Genomic DNA, 17,647 nt, shown 5'->3' on the forward strand with positions numbered 1-17,647 from the left:
GCAGAAAAACTCTTTTCTGTTTGTGGCCTTTGAAATCTGCCTGAAATTTACAAAGTAAAATAATATATATATATAAAATAAAGACGCAAATGCAGAGTGAGCGTTCTCTGGAGTGATGCAGCATCATTACTGTAAAAAAGGGGATTTTCTTTTGGTGTTTCTCTCTGTGTTCATGAGGACAATGAAGATGATTGTGACAATAATGATGATAATGATGATGAGAATGATAACAAGTACCGGCCGTTATCCTGTTATCCTGTTATCATGTTATCCTGTTATCATGTTATCATGTTATCCTGCCCCGATCCTCAAAGCTTTAACAGCTCTGTGATGTCTTTGCTGTGTGAATATTGCAAAGTATTTTCACATAGAGTGTTTATATATATATATATATGTACTCGTACACATGCACACGTACATAATTACTACCTGCACATTAATAATCATTTTAATCATGAGCCTCACGGGAACCGGAGAGTGTTTGGCCTCAGGGCGTCCAGTCCAGTGTGTGTGTGTGTGTGTGTGTGTCTAATGTGTTTGTGTGTGTGCGTGCCCATTCATGTGGGAGGGCTGCTAGAACAGGGGATTTTTTTGTGTTGGGGAAGAGAGAGGCTCGGGCACTTCATCTTCTCTTCTGTGCACTGCCAAAAAGGCCAGAGGTCAAAAGTCAGGGCGATTGGAGAATTCCGCGCTGCATGCCGACAGATCGGGTTTCAGGGGTGGGGGAGGGTTGTGGATCGCCCTGGAGGGATAGGTGCCCGAGTGACTGACTGAGTGTGTGTGTGTGCGTGTGCACGAGTACATATATATAAATGCAGTGAGCGTGCACGTGTGCGTGCTCTGCCTGCACGTGCACGTATGTGTTTATGTGTGAGCTTGTTCGGGCAAAAAAAAACATCTTCTCTGAGCGTTTGGAACTTTCTCTTGATGTTTACTGCTTTGGAGGAGACTTGTTCTTCATGAGGAAGCTCTTCAACTCCTAAACTCCTAAACTCTTCAACTCCTAAACTCCTAAACTCCTAAACTCTTCAACTCCTAAACTCCTAAACTCTTAAACTCCTAAACTCCTAAACTCTTCAACTCCTAAACTCCTAAACTCTTCAACTCCTAAACTCTTCAACTCCTAAACTCCTAAACTCTTAAACTCCTAAACTCCTAAACTCCTAAACTCTTCAACTCCTAAACTCCTAAACTCTTAAACTCTTAAACTCTTAAACTCCTAAACTCCTAAACTCCTAAACTCTTCAACTCCTAAACTCCTAAACTCTTCAACTCCTAAACTCCTAAACTCTTAAACTCTTAAACTCCTAAACTCTTAAACTCTTAAACTCTTAAACTCTTAAACTCCTAAACTCTTAAACTCTTAAACTCCTAAACTCCTAAACTCTTAAACTCTTAAACTCCTAAACTCCTAAACTCTTAAACTCCTAAACTCTTAAACTCCTAAACTCCTAAACTCTTAAACTCCTATACTCTTAAACTCTTAAACTCTTAAACTTCTAAACTCCTAAACTCTTAAACTCTTAAACTCTTAAACTCCTAAACTCCTAAACTCTTAAACTCTTAAACTCCTAAACTCTTAAACTCCTAAACTCTTAAACTCCTAAACTCCGAAACTCTTAAACTCTTAAACTCTTAAACTCTTAAACTCTTAAACTCCTAAACTCTTAAACTCTTAAACTCTTAAACTCCTAAACTCTTAAACTCCTAAACTCTTAAACTCTTAAACTCTTAAACTCCTAAACTCTTAAACTCTTAAACTCCTAAACTCCGTAACTCCTAAACTCTTAAACTCCTAAACTCTTAAACTCTTAAACTCTTAAACTCCTAAACTCCGTAACTCCTAAACTCTTAAACTCTTAAACTCTTAAACTCCTAAACTCCTAAACTCTTAAACTCCTAAACTCTTAAACTCCTAAACTCCTAAACTCTTAAACTCCTAAACTCTTAAACTCTTAAACTCTTAAACTCCTAAACTCCTAAACTCCTAAACTCTTAAACTCCTAAACTCTTAAACTCCTAAACTCTTAAACTCCTAAACTCCTAAACTCTTAAACTCCTAAACTCCTAAACTCTTAAACTCTTAAACTCCTAAACTCTTAAACTCCTAAACTCCATGACCTCAAAGTCACTTCATCTAAACTTTTCACATATCTATTCCAAAAATGCTTCAGAACCATTTTGGAGTCCAGAAACAAACATGACTCTACTTTCATAGTAATGATAATGCAGTATTTTGATGATGGTCAGTTTTTGGACAACATGGCTGTTATTGGTGACCAACAGGTTGTGATGTCACCAATAAAAAGCTGAACTCTCCTTTTAAAACATTGAGATTAATGACGAGGTTTTTACAAGAAATCCACAGATGTTGTCTGTGACCAGGCTCACGATGGGCGACAACAGCTGTCAATCAGACTGGTGTCTACTTATATATGTAGTGCTTTATTTATTCATCTATTATTATTATTATTACTATTTTTTTTTACAACAAACAATATCAACCAAAAAAACAATCAACAATACATATTTACATATCCATTCATACATATAAGCATATACCCATGTACATACTATCTGCAAATATAAACACGCAGACATGAATATACTAACATCTACATATGTACATTATTTGTAAATATAATTTAATAAAACATGATGTTAATCAAAAACAAATTCAGCCACAATCAACTAAATCCACCTTCCAGCTCCATCATGAACCTTTATTCATGTGAAACTGCAGCAAACGTCTGCCTAAAGTTGACTTGTGTGTCATTTATATCTGTAGCTATAGCTATGGTGTGTGTTCATGTTAGTGAGAATGTATGTCAGTGTGTAAGTATATATGTGTGAATGTATGTCAGTGTGTAAGTATATATGTGTGAATGTATGTCAGTGTGTCAGTATGTACATTTTGGAGGTAGGTTGTACCTTTGACTCTAGCACGGAGGAGGCTTTCTACACCAAGGTACTTAAATACCAACCACTCCTAAACACCATCTCAGAGCTCGGCTGTAGGTGCAGACTAGTAGTGTTCATGTTTAGTAGCCTAGGACACACACACACACACAGGCTGGTAGTGAGAGGGCTACAACAACTTGGGATGGCCAAAGAGAGAGAGCTAAACAGCTAAGTACTGTGTCACTTCTGCTGTTATCGGGAGACGTTGTTACCTAAACCCCTAACAACTGAGTATTGAATTAATGTGAAGACCTGGTGCCACTGGTCCATGAACTTGTGTATGAATTGTACTGCATCTTTAATATTTGTGTCCCTGTACTATTTTCTTCATGTGGACATAAATAAAGGGTTAAAATGTGTGAATGTAAGTCTGACACTTTGTGCACCGACGAGTGAGACTGAGACACCACAACAACACCACGTCGATCCAGGGAAGGAGGTCCAAGCAGCACAGAAGAACAGAACCTCCAGTGATCTCTGCAGGACAGAACAGACCTGAGGGCAGAACAGACCTGAGGGCCAACCAGGATCCCTGGCCCTAACCCCGACCACCTAACGGGTTCCTGCAGCAAAAGGCATCAGCATCAGATTCCCAACCCCTCCAGAACCCAGGCACGAGGCCCTACCAGCCCGAGAGGTCACACCCCCTCGACCCGGGGCTCGCTACCACCAGAGAATCCTGAGCACCTGCAGAGAGAGCAAGGACCCAAACCGAGAGTAACCCTGCAGCAGCCAAGATGCCACAAGCTGCCCATACAATGGGAGGTGTGTCAAGACCAGAGAGCCAACGTATACACTCTCAAAATCACACACACCTCAGACCAAAGGCAACAGGGCTGAACTGTCACACACACACTTCAGATGTAAGTAAAAAAAAGGCTGTTTAACAATGAGATATTATTAAAATATCATAACCTTAAGCAGACCTGAACTGTATCTGATGATTCTTGGTTAAAATCTGCTTGATCCTACATTTGTTTTCACATGAGCTGAAGACAAACTCTCTTCAGTGGTTGAGACGTAACTTTTTCCCATTAAGATTCAAATTGCTGTCTTTCTAAAGAACAACACAGCATTTAGAGAAGTCACTGATTGAAGAAGTCTCTTTTATAACTAACAAGAGTTTTAACTGTCAACTCAACTGCAATCAATCCAGAGAGACACATCCTGGGATTAAACATTTAACATTTAACACAAGGTGCCGTCACTTTAAATGGTTTCACATGCAAAGAAGTACAGACCTCAGCGACTGGCAGATCCCATTGTGGCCTTTGTAACTTATCATTAACAAACATGTGCTGTGAGACTCCGGTGGCTCCCGGGGAGCCTGGACTGATGACCACAGCTGTGCTTCTGTTGTGTTAGCTCTGCTTATGTGCTGGAATTTATTGTATTTACCTTCCAAGGCTAAAAACAATTTCTTCACTGATCCAATACACAGGACACATTAAGTGGACATGAAGATGGCGCCGCCCCAGTGGCAGCGTGTTGCAGCAGCTTTGTCTTTTTTACTTTTCCAACTTTTTCCTTTTGGACATCAAGAACACTGTGCTTTTCCTCTGTGTTTTAGTCTATTTTCGGTCGTGTCTGGGGATCCTGTTGTTTACAGTAGAGATCAGCTGTCAGTGCTGCACTACACAGCTGAGCGACCTGATGTGGTGAAGAGGAGGAGGAGGAGGAAGAGGAGGAAGAGGAGAAGCTACAGACCTCTTCTCCCATCCATAGTCACAGGGAATGTGAGATCTGTCCCAGAGAAGATGAACGAGTTAGCATCTCTGACCTAACACGAGAGGGAACAACAGCACTGCAGCATCCTGACGTTCACAGAGACTCTTCATCCTTCTGGATAAAGTCACTGTGCTGTAACACTGTTAGAAGTTAGCATGAGACCTTACATGATATCATGAGGATTCTCCCATCATATCATGATGACTGTGAACACTCCCCTCTCTGCTTTCGTTTAGACGGCGACGGCGTTTTTGGGGCTTAAAAACGCAATAAAATGAAGCCGCCATCCAGAGTGGAAATCTTCCCTCCTGCTGTTGTTGTATGGCAGTGCTTCACAGCGCCACCTAGCCACCCGGCATGCATACTACATCAAATTTCACACACTCGTCTAAACGTGGGAACGCAACGACCACTTTTGCGGTTTGTGTTCAGATCGTTGTCGTGTTTAGCCTCAGTGTTGATCATCCTCCGCGTTTCCTCCTGATCTCTGGAGATTTAAAATGATGCCTCTTCTTCCTCCTCCATTCTGCACACATTCACATACAGGACGTCACACCAGAGACAACAAAACACTGCACCGTTTTTATGCCAGGCATAAAATAGTATTCTCCGTGTCCTCTCCCCAGACTCAGAGATCAACACACCTCTGGTTCACAACCAGGCAACCGGCTGTAATCTGCACAGTGAGAAGTTGGTTGGATTAGACTGATGAGGCTCTGATGGACAAACAAAGAAACCTGGATTAATACTGACATAAAGGCTCTGCTCGAGCAGAAAAGAAGGGTTTTCATGTCAGAAAACAAAGAGCGGGGTTTTTCAGTCTTGCTCCTGATGACCCACGGCCCTGAATGTTTTAGTTGCTTCCCTGCTCCAACACAGATGAATCAAACACTTGATAACCAACTAATTATTATTATTTGCCTGGATTCCTGCAGGAAGACAGTCCCTATCTTGCACCTGGACTGAGCTGACCATGATGCTGAGTGATGCTCAGGATCTTCTCTAACTCTGTGGTGGCATCAGCCATCTTTTTTTTGTAGTCTGCTGACAGACTGGTAAGAAAAGTCAGCTCAATCCTGGGACGTTCTCTTGACCCAGTGGCACTGCAAGTGTTGAGCAACACACCACTGTTCATTGTTCATAAAGGTGAAATCTTTACACTGTAGATAAAAAGCTTGTGCTGTATATTCAGGTTACTCACTGCATATATTGCATATGTTATTCTATTTTCTATATTTTATTTTGGACTAATAAAGGACTATCTTATTTTATCAATCAGAGAAAGATCTAATGAATCAGAAGAAGTGAGTTATGGAGTTGATCAGGATGTTAATGTTACATGAAAGTATAAGAAGGTGGTGTAACTGCAGTAAAGGACCACTTCATAGTAAAAGCTCATTGTCAGCTGTTTTTAATGGGACAAATGACACTGTTCACGCTTGCTTTGCTTTATATTCTCATTTTTACAATAGAGCGATTGTAGATTTATGCCTCTGGTGTTCTGCGGTTTTTGGTGCGGGTCAAAGAATCAGTGAAGTCAGACAAAACTAATATTGTACACAAAACCCATACGGGAATTCATTCACCTCACTCAAGAAGCCAGAATCCAGAGCAATGGAGCGGCCAAGTGTTCACTGTACCTCAGGATCTTAGGGAAACCCAAACACTGATGCTGGTTTCTCTCAGGTTATACTGTATGTTTTAATAGAAACAAGCTCAAACTGAGCACTGAAAATTCTGATGCAGTTACACACATTCACTTCCTGATTGGTTCTTATTGGCCACAACACAACACAACACAACACAACACAACACAACACAACACAACACAACACAACACAACAGCTGTGTTATTTTCAATTTCACATTGTTGTCACAACATTTTCTGAAAGTAAACTATAGAGGAGAGAATCTCAAACGCTCTGAAACACTGGATGAATATTATTTCTTATTTAAACACAATGGTTTTTTTTTGTTTGTTTTGTTTTAAATGTAGCCTTAGGTAAGTCCTTTATTAAAATGAAAAAGCGTGTTAGTTATTTAAAGTATCAGATCCTTGACTGCCATGTTTTGCCTCACTGTCAGTCATAAATGTGAGGCTTTGCCTCCACTCATGGTCTGTATGTGAATCTGTTGGGATCAGGTCCAGCTCTAATAATGTGTCCTTTCTGTGACCGGCCAGCAGGGTTCCTGCAAGAGGGGAGAATGTAAACGGGGATTAGCCCGACTAATGGCCTCCACTTGTCATTGATGTTAATTAGCGTTAATCAGGAGGCGTTTTTGCGAGCGTCCATGCGTCGTGTTTGTGCGACACAAGCTCAAATTCCCATGTTTTCACACTCGAGTGTGAGAAATCTCTCGTTAATTTTTTTCATTTCTGTGTCCGCGCTCATTTGCTAATGATGGCGGCGACCTTCTGTTTGTTCTCTGCTCTTTGTCGGAGGTCATTGGCTCTGACCACAATGACTCTCTTTCAGTGGGTTTGATCTTCACAGCTCTTCAGCGGTCAGGAGAAGAAGCCGTCGTTGCTCAGCCCTTCAGCCGTCGCTGTGTTTTTCTGTGTCCACTGACCTTGTGAAATGACAGTGCTTGGATTTGTTTTTTTGCAAACAAATGAACACACATTCAGGAAATGGGTGACACTTGCACATGCACACATGCACACACACACACTGTGGTCATGTCCTGTCCACTCCCTGAGAGGTTTTTGCTTTGACATGAGCAGCCACACTCTCCATGCTCCATGTCCCTGTAGGATTCAGTGGTGTGAAATGAGGGGCCCACACTTTGCTGCTGGTGGGAGTAAAAGGAGAAGAAGGGTAGAAGGAAAAAAAAAAAAAGCCTCTCTCTGGCCGACACCTGGTATCACTTTATTAACCCTTGGCTGTTTTGACCCCTGAGAGCCAGAGAACAGCAGGGCCAAAGGGGGCCGCGAGGGAGTTAGAGAAGGGAGTTAGAGAAGAAGGGAGTTAGAGAAGGGAGTTAGAGAAGGGAGTTAGAGAAGAAGGGGTGCCAGGGTTGTATGAACGTCAGCGCGCAGCCTTTGATGGGGGAAGTGATGCCCCTGCATCGGAGCCCCTGCAATGACTTTACCAGTACTGTGACCCCCCTTGACCCCGACTCCCCTCTTTACACAACCTAAAATGGCTCCTCTCTCCCTGCAGCTGCCTCTCATTGGACCGCTGTGTCGGAGAGAAGGAAGGAATGGACAGAGGGAAGGAGAGAGGAGGAACGAGGGGAGAGGAGACGAGGAGAAGGGGCTACGCAAAAGGTCAACTGTTGGTCAGAGGTTTTTATTGGAAGTGCAGGAGGGAGGGAGCCGGAGTGGGAGAATGCGTTAAAGACCACCGTCTGAGATTTTAACTGCAGGGAGGGGAATTTGGCCTTTTTCCACCCCTCCACACGTTCAGCAGTTCAGACTCTGAGTCGACCGATGTGCCGGCATCTGTGGAGAAGCTAAGTGAAGTGATGCCCCTGAGCAACACAGGGTCATTTCAATATTTACAGCTTTAGTCTTTGGTGATTTTGGGGGAGATTGTGCTGCGTGTTGACTGGAGCTGCTGCACAGCAACCGACCAGCGTGAAGAATAACCTCAGGTCACATGCGCTGCTTATTTTGGTATTGAAGATCTCCTGGGTCGTGTAATTATCATTGAACAGTAGGCCAGCGCAAATTCTAGCAGAGAGACGTCACACTGGAGGATTAGCTCTGATCCAATCAGAGGTCGTGATCGGTCCAAGACCAGCGTGAAACCCCCACACGAGCCCATGATTAGCTCGTCAGTAGGGATTCATGATCCACAAATAGAATATGTAAGAACAAGTCAGCTCCTCTGACCTTTCATCAAAATCACCATTAAGATGTTTGCTGACCAGCTTTAACAACCGTGCAGACACATGCTGTTCATCATGTGACCTCAACTGTCAGTGCATTTACACTCACTCTCATGGAAAAACATGGCTGCCAGTGAGGAAACAAGAAAAACGAGATTTTAGCCACTTAACAAAAGGCTCAGCTAAGAAAATGTGAAGAAAACATCTGCTGCTTTATCTCACACCTGACAGCTTTTTTACAACTGGAAACTGAACTTTGTAAACTGCTCAACTGTCCAAACAACAACAGTCCATAGAGGACAATAAACTCCTTTAGCTCAGTGGGAAACAGGAGATTCTTTTGCTCATGTAAATCCAAAGTGATTTCAAACAGCAAGTCACAAATGAACACTTTGTGGACTTTGGTGCAGGGGAAGACACTTTAGTTTCTAGGTGGAACATTCTGTTTATTGGTAAGAACACATTAAAAACACCTGGAACCCTTTTGGAGGGTTCCACCAAGAACCCTTTTCTCTGGATCAAAATGGTTCTTACTGGAAAATTTCTTCGGGAAAGGGTTTTTCAGAAGCAAATTGTTCCAGCTAGAACCTCAACCCTTGTAGAAGAACCCTTTTAGAACCCTTATTTCTAAGAGTGTAGCAACCAGGTTTACAGTGAGCATCCAATGCAGTTTCTCAGTGCAGAGCAGTAGTTCCTCATAAAAGCACACTTCTATCCGTCCTTATTCATTGATCTACATAGATGTGAACACTGTTCAGCTCAGTCTGGAGCCAAATAGTCACAATAGCATCTTTTCTCAGTGTATTTCCATTTTGACCTGCCTTCAAATTACAACCTGAGTGAGCAGATCAAAGATGGCAGATCTGTCACAGCTCACTGGGACATGTTGGACATGTTGGACGTGTTGGACATGTGTCCAGATTGACACGACTCCACACGGTGAAGAACAGAGTTATCTCCTGTCTCAAAGCAGCAGAACAGTGCAGCGTCGACACTGTTCTGCTGCAGCTCAGCCTCGACCGGCGACTCGGTCACGAGGGCTCAGCCTTCAGCCGAGGTCCAGAGGTTAATTTACTGCCTGATCGCATGACCGCAGTTTGAGGGTAAAAAAAAGAAAAAAGGCCAGTAAATGTTGCATTATGAAGGTGGAGCAGAAGGAAGGCTGAAGAATCCCAGTACGTGGACAGTGTGATGCTTGGTTAAGTGCGTCGGTCACACAGTGAACGCCTTATAAACTGGAATTACCAATGAAGACAGAATGTCTGTGCTGAGCCATAAGTAAATTAGTCATGATTGTATTGTCTTTCTAAATAGATAGATCACCTTTTCTGTCTCTTCTTCCTTTATTCCTCTGTCTCTTTTTCTCTCCCTGTCGGCATCTTTTTATGGAGCTGACATTCCTGGAGTGGTGGAAACAGAAGCCCTTGTTTAGAGGCCAAACCCTCCCACCCTCGTCCCCTTTTTTCATCTTCCTAGTTTTGGAGTCCGGGGTCAAAGGTCGAGACCCCCTCCAGCTTCAGAGACATGTCAGGTCATGCAAGCCACATAGCATTCCCTGTATAGCCCCCACCGCCCGGCACACCCTGCCTCCCCCTCACCCAGCAAAAGGCCTGAAAACCTTCCTTACACAAGAGGTGTGAGAGTGTGTGAGAGTGTGTGAGAGTGTGTGAGAGTGTGTGCGGCTGAGTGTGACATTTTGAGTCAGAGTGAGTTCTCGCAATCACTTGAGGAGTTTATGTCACTGAAGCTGGTCGTAGTGATACTGTTTAGATTTTACAGCTGCAGTATCTTGATCAAGTTTCAATCAAGTTTTATTGGTATAGCACTTTACAATAGCCAGACGTTACCAAAGTGCTTTACATAAAATCTATAAAATAATACATAAAAACAGAAAGTGCTACTAGTGCTGCAGGGTGTTAGAGGCCTTCTGAAAGTGCATACAATTAAAAACAGGTAAAATAAGTCCACCTAAGAGAAGGACTACTCTAGTCAGAATTAAAAACCAATCTAAAGAAGTGTGTCTTCAGCTTCAGAGGTCAGTAGTGGTGTGAATCTTGATGTTTGTCACATAATCTCTATTCTGCATCAGGCTTTGTTTTCTATATTATACTATCAGACCTGACTGAGGGAGCGTTTGTGTGTATACAGCAGCAGCATATGCAGAGGTGGGTGGAGATGAGGAGGGTTTCTCTCTTCTAATCTGAAACTTTGTCTTCAGTCATATTCCACCTTGCTTAACCAGCACAAAGCTGCTGTTGCCTCTGTTCACATAGGTGTAAAAAAACAATCATGTGCAGCAGTGAATTGTCTCTAGGTGACATGAAGCCATGAAACTCAGGCCTTATCCACACAGAAACACTACATGACTTTATCATATTCTTCTTTGTCGTATTTAAAACATGTTTTTTTTCTGTAAACAGCCTCATTTCAGGAGATGGAACCTAAACACTGTAGCAGATGCTAGGTCTTATCTCACTGGGACTCCAGTGTTTACCAGAATACTGGATTCACCTAAAGTTGTTTGCATGAGGGAGCATTTGTGTGCATACAGCAGCAGCACAGCACTGAATGACTTTTCTGAGCAGTAGAATTCACTTCTGGAACATTTCATGGACACTACTCTAACCTGACTGTAGCCATGTTGCTTTACTAGCGCGATGTTTTTGTTGTCGCCGCCCTCTGTCTTGACCTAAAACCAATCACTTCAGTTCAGCGCTGGAATGTTTGCAGCAGACATGCAGCACACTTTCACAAACTTTAACGATGTGATCTTTTGCTTTGTTGTTGTTGTTACCAACGTTTTCTGGAAGGTGTCTCATCCACAGAAAAATGACTAAACGCTGCAGTACATATGCCAGGACTGTGGGTGGCACTGTAACGAAACAGGTAAAGCATCCACACTGTGTACAAAAACAATCAACATTTACCCAAAGTAGCATATTGGTTATAAACATTAAAATACAAGGATGGTGGTTTGAGATGTTCCCTCCCTAAGATCTGTTTTTACAGATAATAGATGAGCAGCACTGCATTTTCCTCATGGCAGTAAAGTAAATAAATATTTGTCATATCTGTACATTGTCAGTGAGCTGCATCTGAATGATGAAGGTTTACATTTACATTTACATTGTGAACACATTCCAAAATTTGAGATAATAAAGCATCTTACAAAATATTGATTTTCTGCCCATGACCCGACTCTCAAACAGCATGTGTGTGAACTCTTTTCAACATTTGTTCTCATTTAAAAGCTACAAGCTCCATGTTGAAGAGCTCACACACTGAGATGAATCTATGCAAAGTAAATAAACACAAGAGCTTGGCCTGTGTAATAAATTAGTGATGTGTATTGATGATGTTTTCCAAAAAGAAATATCCAGAAAGGTTAGACTTATATTTTCCTGTGTGAAATGATGAAGTGGGTTCATCTGTCAGGATTATGAGTTATTACTGAACTGCCTTTTGTGCAGCACGCACACGCACCGTGACAAAATAATGCACAAATAGGAAATAAAAGCCCGTAAATCACGGCACAGCTGAATTAAAACTGTCAGGACACAATTAGGAAAACACCATAATTCCTCCAAACAGAGGCCAAAGTTGAACAGATAGCAAAATACGTGTTAAATGAAAATAACCAATTTTGGGAGTGTATCGCTGCCAAAGGTCAAAGGTCACGAGACACAGCGGGGCCTTCGCTGGTGTCCTCTTTGCTTCGTCAGCGGATGGAACCAAGCGCCGTAATCCCACAAGAAATGAGATGACAAATGGCTTTGAGATACACAAACAGGGCTGAGACGGAGTGCAGAAAAATGGCTGACCTCGTCCAACAGATAAACAAATAACTAAATAAATCCTGGGGACACTGGGGGTGAGGGAAGCTTCCCCCGAGGGGTCAGAGCAGGAACAGATAAATCTCCCTTAAAGACGCCATTGCTTCTCCGCAGTTAACCTCTTAATCAACCCCAATCGGCCGGAGGAAACCACGCTGACTCTCAAAACTCACTGTGTGTGTGTGTGTGTGTGTGTGTGTGTGTGTGTGTGTGTGTGTGTGTGTGTGTGTGTGTGTGTGTGTGTGTGTGTGGGTAATGAGAGTTTAATTACAAAGTGTTTTCTAAAGAGGAGAAACCTTGAGGTTCATTATCAGTATTTTTTAAAAGTCATTTCAGGGGATAATTTCACTTTGAAGTTCATTTATTTTTCTCAAGCATCTTTCACGTTTTCATTTAAAAAAAAAATTCAAACTAAAAGAAAGAAAAATCACTTTGTTTACTTATATACTTATATACTTATATACTTATATACTTATATACTACAATATTATATTTCAGGAAGATAATATGGGAAACATGTGCCCTTGTTTCCAAAGTCTCTGCTGAGTTTGCCATGTTCTAGTCAACAGAAAAAACATGTACACAAACATATCTCGCCATTGTTAGCCTTTGTTAGCCTTTGTTAGCAATACCAGTCGATAACAACATTCTATGTTTATTTTGTACACAAACAGCTTAGCATCATGTCTACACTCTTAGACATAAAAGTGCCAAGTAGAACCATAAGGTTCTTCGGCTTGTCCTCATAGGAGAACCCTTTTTGGTTCCAGGTGGAACCTTTTTATAAAGGTTCCACCTGGAACCCTTTTGGAGGGTTCCACCAAAATCCCTTTAAAGGGTTCTCTCGATCAAAATGGTTCCATTAGTGATACTAAGATGGTTCCAGGTAGAACCTCAGCCCTTGCAGAAGAACCCTTTTGGAACCCTTATTTCTAAGAGTGTAGGGTTGACTGACATTATAACTCAAGTGAGAATTATGTTAACATAACTGTGAGTGACATCAGCCCTGAGTTCATTAAAAACACAGATGTTAGCAACATAACACATGATAACATGCTATAACATCTTAGCATTGTTTGTACAGTGATTGGTGAGTTTACTGTGAGTTTGACAGTTAGAAATCAACGTACAGAAAAACATGCAATGACCTCAGAAAGTGTCACTGTGATCCCGTCCCACTTTCTCAGTTTCACATGTCAAACGATTTAAAACGATCATATTTGAATGACTTAAATCAATTCAAGCCTCTTCTTGTTTGTCCGTCCATCAGCAGGTCGTTCGTGAGCATCAGTGATGAACCTCTTGTGTTTTCACCACAGTTTTCCTCACAGCACTCATTCATGTTCAGGGGTCACACGAGACACGAGAGCCTCCTAACAAACATGTCATTCTTAGCACTGAATGTCTATTTCTGTGTCTCACTCACGTTACATACCTGATGGTATCATATGTACCGAGCATTGCATTGTGGGCCCTTGTGTTGTCAGAGCCTCCATAAATTAACAAGTAATCCGGTGGCCTCTGCATTTCCTCGGCCCTGCGGTGTGGTCATGTGGGCCCCCCCCCCCCCGTCCCCCACACACACACACTGACACACTCTGGTGTCAGAGGCTCATGCACCAGCTGGTCCGTCCATCCATCACTGAGCGTCTAACACTGAACAGGGAAACTCCACCATAATGAGACGACTCCGGTTCAGCTGATAATCGATGAGAGAAAACTTTAACGGAGCCGTTTGACCTCAAACATCCACGTAATCCTGGTGTTAGAGACGAAGCAAAGCTCACGAGTGTCGTTTGACCTCCGTCAGCCGAGGTTATGATCTTACATTTGAACTGAAGTGGAGACTGAAACTTTCTTTAAAACAACAAAAGGACAAGTTCATGTTCTTTTCCTTTCTGAAGCTTTTCAGGGAGCGGAATCTACAAAACACATCTTAATTGAGGGAGAGGGTTGACTTCAAACAACAGTGTTTCACTGATGATGAAGGGAAAAGTATTATGAAAGTATTATAAATACACATTCACCTGACGAATGGAAAAAACTGCCCAATATCTTCCATTTTTCCAGTTTTCAATTTCAAAACTTTATTTGTCCCTTTGGGAAAATTCAAGGCACAAAGAGCAGTTGTAAAAAAACATAACACCATCGTCTAGGTTAGTGATAAATAAGAGACAAAATCACATTTATAATATAAATATATATATAATAAGTAATAATATTATAATAATAATAATAATAAGGTGGAAACCGCAGTATAAATGAAGTGTCTATGAATAAAGCAGCATGTTCATTATAAGATTGTTCATTTGGAAACAGGACTAATTTAAATATGTATTTAAAGTAAGAGTCAGATAAATATGATAAATATGATTCACTCTTAACTCAATTCCAGGAGAAAATAGATCAATTATGTGAGTTTGTGATCGTTCAGTTCAGGATGAAGAGAAGAAACTAAGAGATATATATTATACTTTGTTCTATGTTCAATCAACTCTATCAATTTATCTTTGACATGTTTTTATTACACTTTACTAACAGTTGTGTCGTCACAGTGTTTGTGTGTCACTCTCTACTTTATTGTGTTCACTTGACTTTATTCTTGTTTCAGTACAAACTTAACTTAACTTAACTTAACTTAACTTAACTTAACTTAACTTAACTTAACTTAACTTAACTTTGCCTCGAGGGACAAAACTGATCTGAACTTAAATGAACTGGAAGTTGTTCTTTGTTTAAAATGTGATGTTCACTTCAAATCTTTATTTTCACTTTGTGAACACAGTCAATTTGTAAAGTAACACAAAAGTGTCAATTTAACAACAATTCTGATATTAGGACAATTTAATTTAATTCTAACACAACAGTAAAAGTGAAATATAAAATAGTAAAAGACTTACTGTGTGCAAATATCATATTAGAACAATGAAATGCCTAAATAATAATAATTATAATAGATTAATAATAACTTCTTTCACAGGCCTGATCAAATAATCTGCTATAATTAATTTATGTAAGAAATCAAAAACTGGACCAATATCTTCATCAGGACAAATCAGGTTTTTCTGACTAACCTTTTTTCTTTAAATATATATATATATATATATATATATATATATATATATATATATATATATATATATAATATATAATATAAGAAATGTGTTTAAAAAAGGTTTTTCTTCTCAGAATAAAAAGCTCTGAATTTTTCATGACTGTCGTTTGGCGAATAATTAAAAGAAGAAGAAGAAAAAGACATTAAAATAAGTTTTGCCTTATAATCATATACATATAGAGCAGAAAGACAAGTTCATCAAGTTCACATATGGGACACAATCTATATTCTATATATATCTATATATTAAGTTACATTCTATCCAGTTGTAAGTGTTTAACAGCACATTATAAACTTTATATACAGTAGATGTCAGCGCTGTCTCCTGATGAGAGGACATCACTAACATGACTAATCCTCAGGTTGATCCTCATTTAATGAAACCCTCTGTGCAGGCTGTATAGAATTACTCTATAATTACACACACACACACACACACACACACACACACACACACACACACACACACACACACACACACCCTGAGGTGGTCACTTGGCCTTCCAGCTCGTGGAATCTCCTAATAGCGAGTCACGAGGCTAATTGAGAGACAGGTAAGGTTACATATGACAGCAATTAAGCGGAGCACGGGGCCAAATGTGAGGCCCTGCGGCCCCTGAGGCCCCTGAGGCCCCCGAGGCCCCTGGCGCTGCTGCACTCACAGTTTACTGAGCTCTTTGTGCTCTTTTTAAAACGTTTTTAAGGGAAAAGCGGGAGTTTGGGAATTTACAGTGAATATGGGATTATGTAAATGACCTGAAAGATCGCGATCTTTCCTTAAATATACACTTTAGTTCTAAAATTGCATTCCTTTATTTAGCTGTTTATGTATTTTGTTAATATATACATACAGACATTTAGCAATACAATTATTACTATTATTATTATTAGTAGTAGTAGTAATAGTATTTGTGTTTAATTGGAGAATACAGCTTGTATTACGTGTATATTATATTATGTAAAACCCCGTAAATCTCCTTTTATTTATTTAAAAATAAAGTGATATTTACCTGAAACAGTTTATTATAAAGCTGATGATCTACATTGACTCTGTAACACATCACACACACACACTGGATTAGTTTTGTTTATTTTTTATTTAAATGACGTCCACGTGACAAATGAAGAAGAGTTCATATCTGGTTAAATGCTCAGTTTCCCGCTGTTTTCTGCGCGTAAACTCTGCACCAACAGAGACAAACACTTCCACGGCTGCAAAAACACGACTGTTTTTTACCTTCTGTTGTTTTCGTTGATCTTGTTTATGTTTGTTTGAACTCATTCTAAAAAAAACTGCTGCTGCATTTGTGCTGGAAACACACGTGTGCACGTGGACATCTGAGCTGAGAGTGATCAGGAAAAGTTCGGTTCGTCAAATGTGAACTTTGTCCTTTAGAGAAGACTGTGGAACAAACCAAAACACTGACGTTAGGGACGGACAAAACCAACAGCTCAGTCATTTATGAAGTATTTATCATACATGATATTTACTGTCTGTGTTGCTGTATATAGTATTATAATAATAATAATAATAGTATTATTATTATTATAATAGTTACATTATTCATGTTAAATTTTGTTTTCTCTGTCTCATCTCCTAGTTTTACACATACACACACACATATAAGATATATAATTATAATGATTTATTTTATTTTTTTTGTTATACGCAAATTTCACAGTAAAGTCTCCAAATTAATTCCCTCTTTATGACAAAGATCCACATTTATACTCAAAACCAGAATTTTACCTTTGTGTAAAAAAGCTGAATAAATAATTTAATCCATGAGAACTGGAGTAAATGGTTTGATTTTATTACACATGTATAATACACATATTACACATGTATAATATACATACACATAGTATACATGTGTGATGTGTGTTTACCTGCAGTATATATATGATAGATAGATATAATTTATTTTTTAATGTTTATTCCACAGTGATTTTATTCTATTTGTTTTACCCACTGAAGTAAACTTGCGTCACAACAACAGCTCCTGTCAATCATCCTCGTCCTCATCGAGCTGCCGTCCAATCAGAAAGCTCTTTACTCTTTTTTATTATTATTATTATTATTGTCGTCGACCAGACTCTCAGAGCCAATCAGGAGCCGCCCTTCATCCCTCATCTCTCCCGCAGAGGGCGGGGGGAGGGCGCGGGCTATGACCTA

This window comes from Microchirus variegatus (genome assembly GCF_963457635.1).
Source record: "Microchirus variegatus genome assembly, chromosome: 20".
NCBI lineage: Eukaryota > Metazoa > Chordata > Actinopteri > Pleuronectiformes > Soleidae > Microchirus > Microchirus variegatus.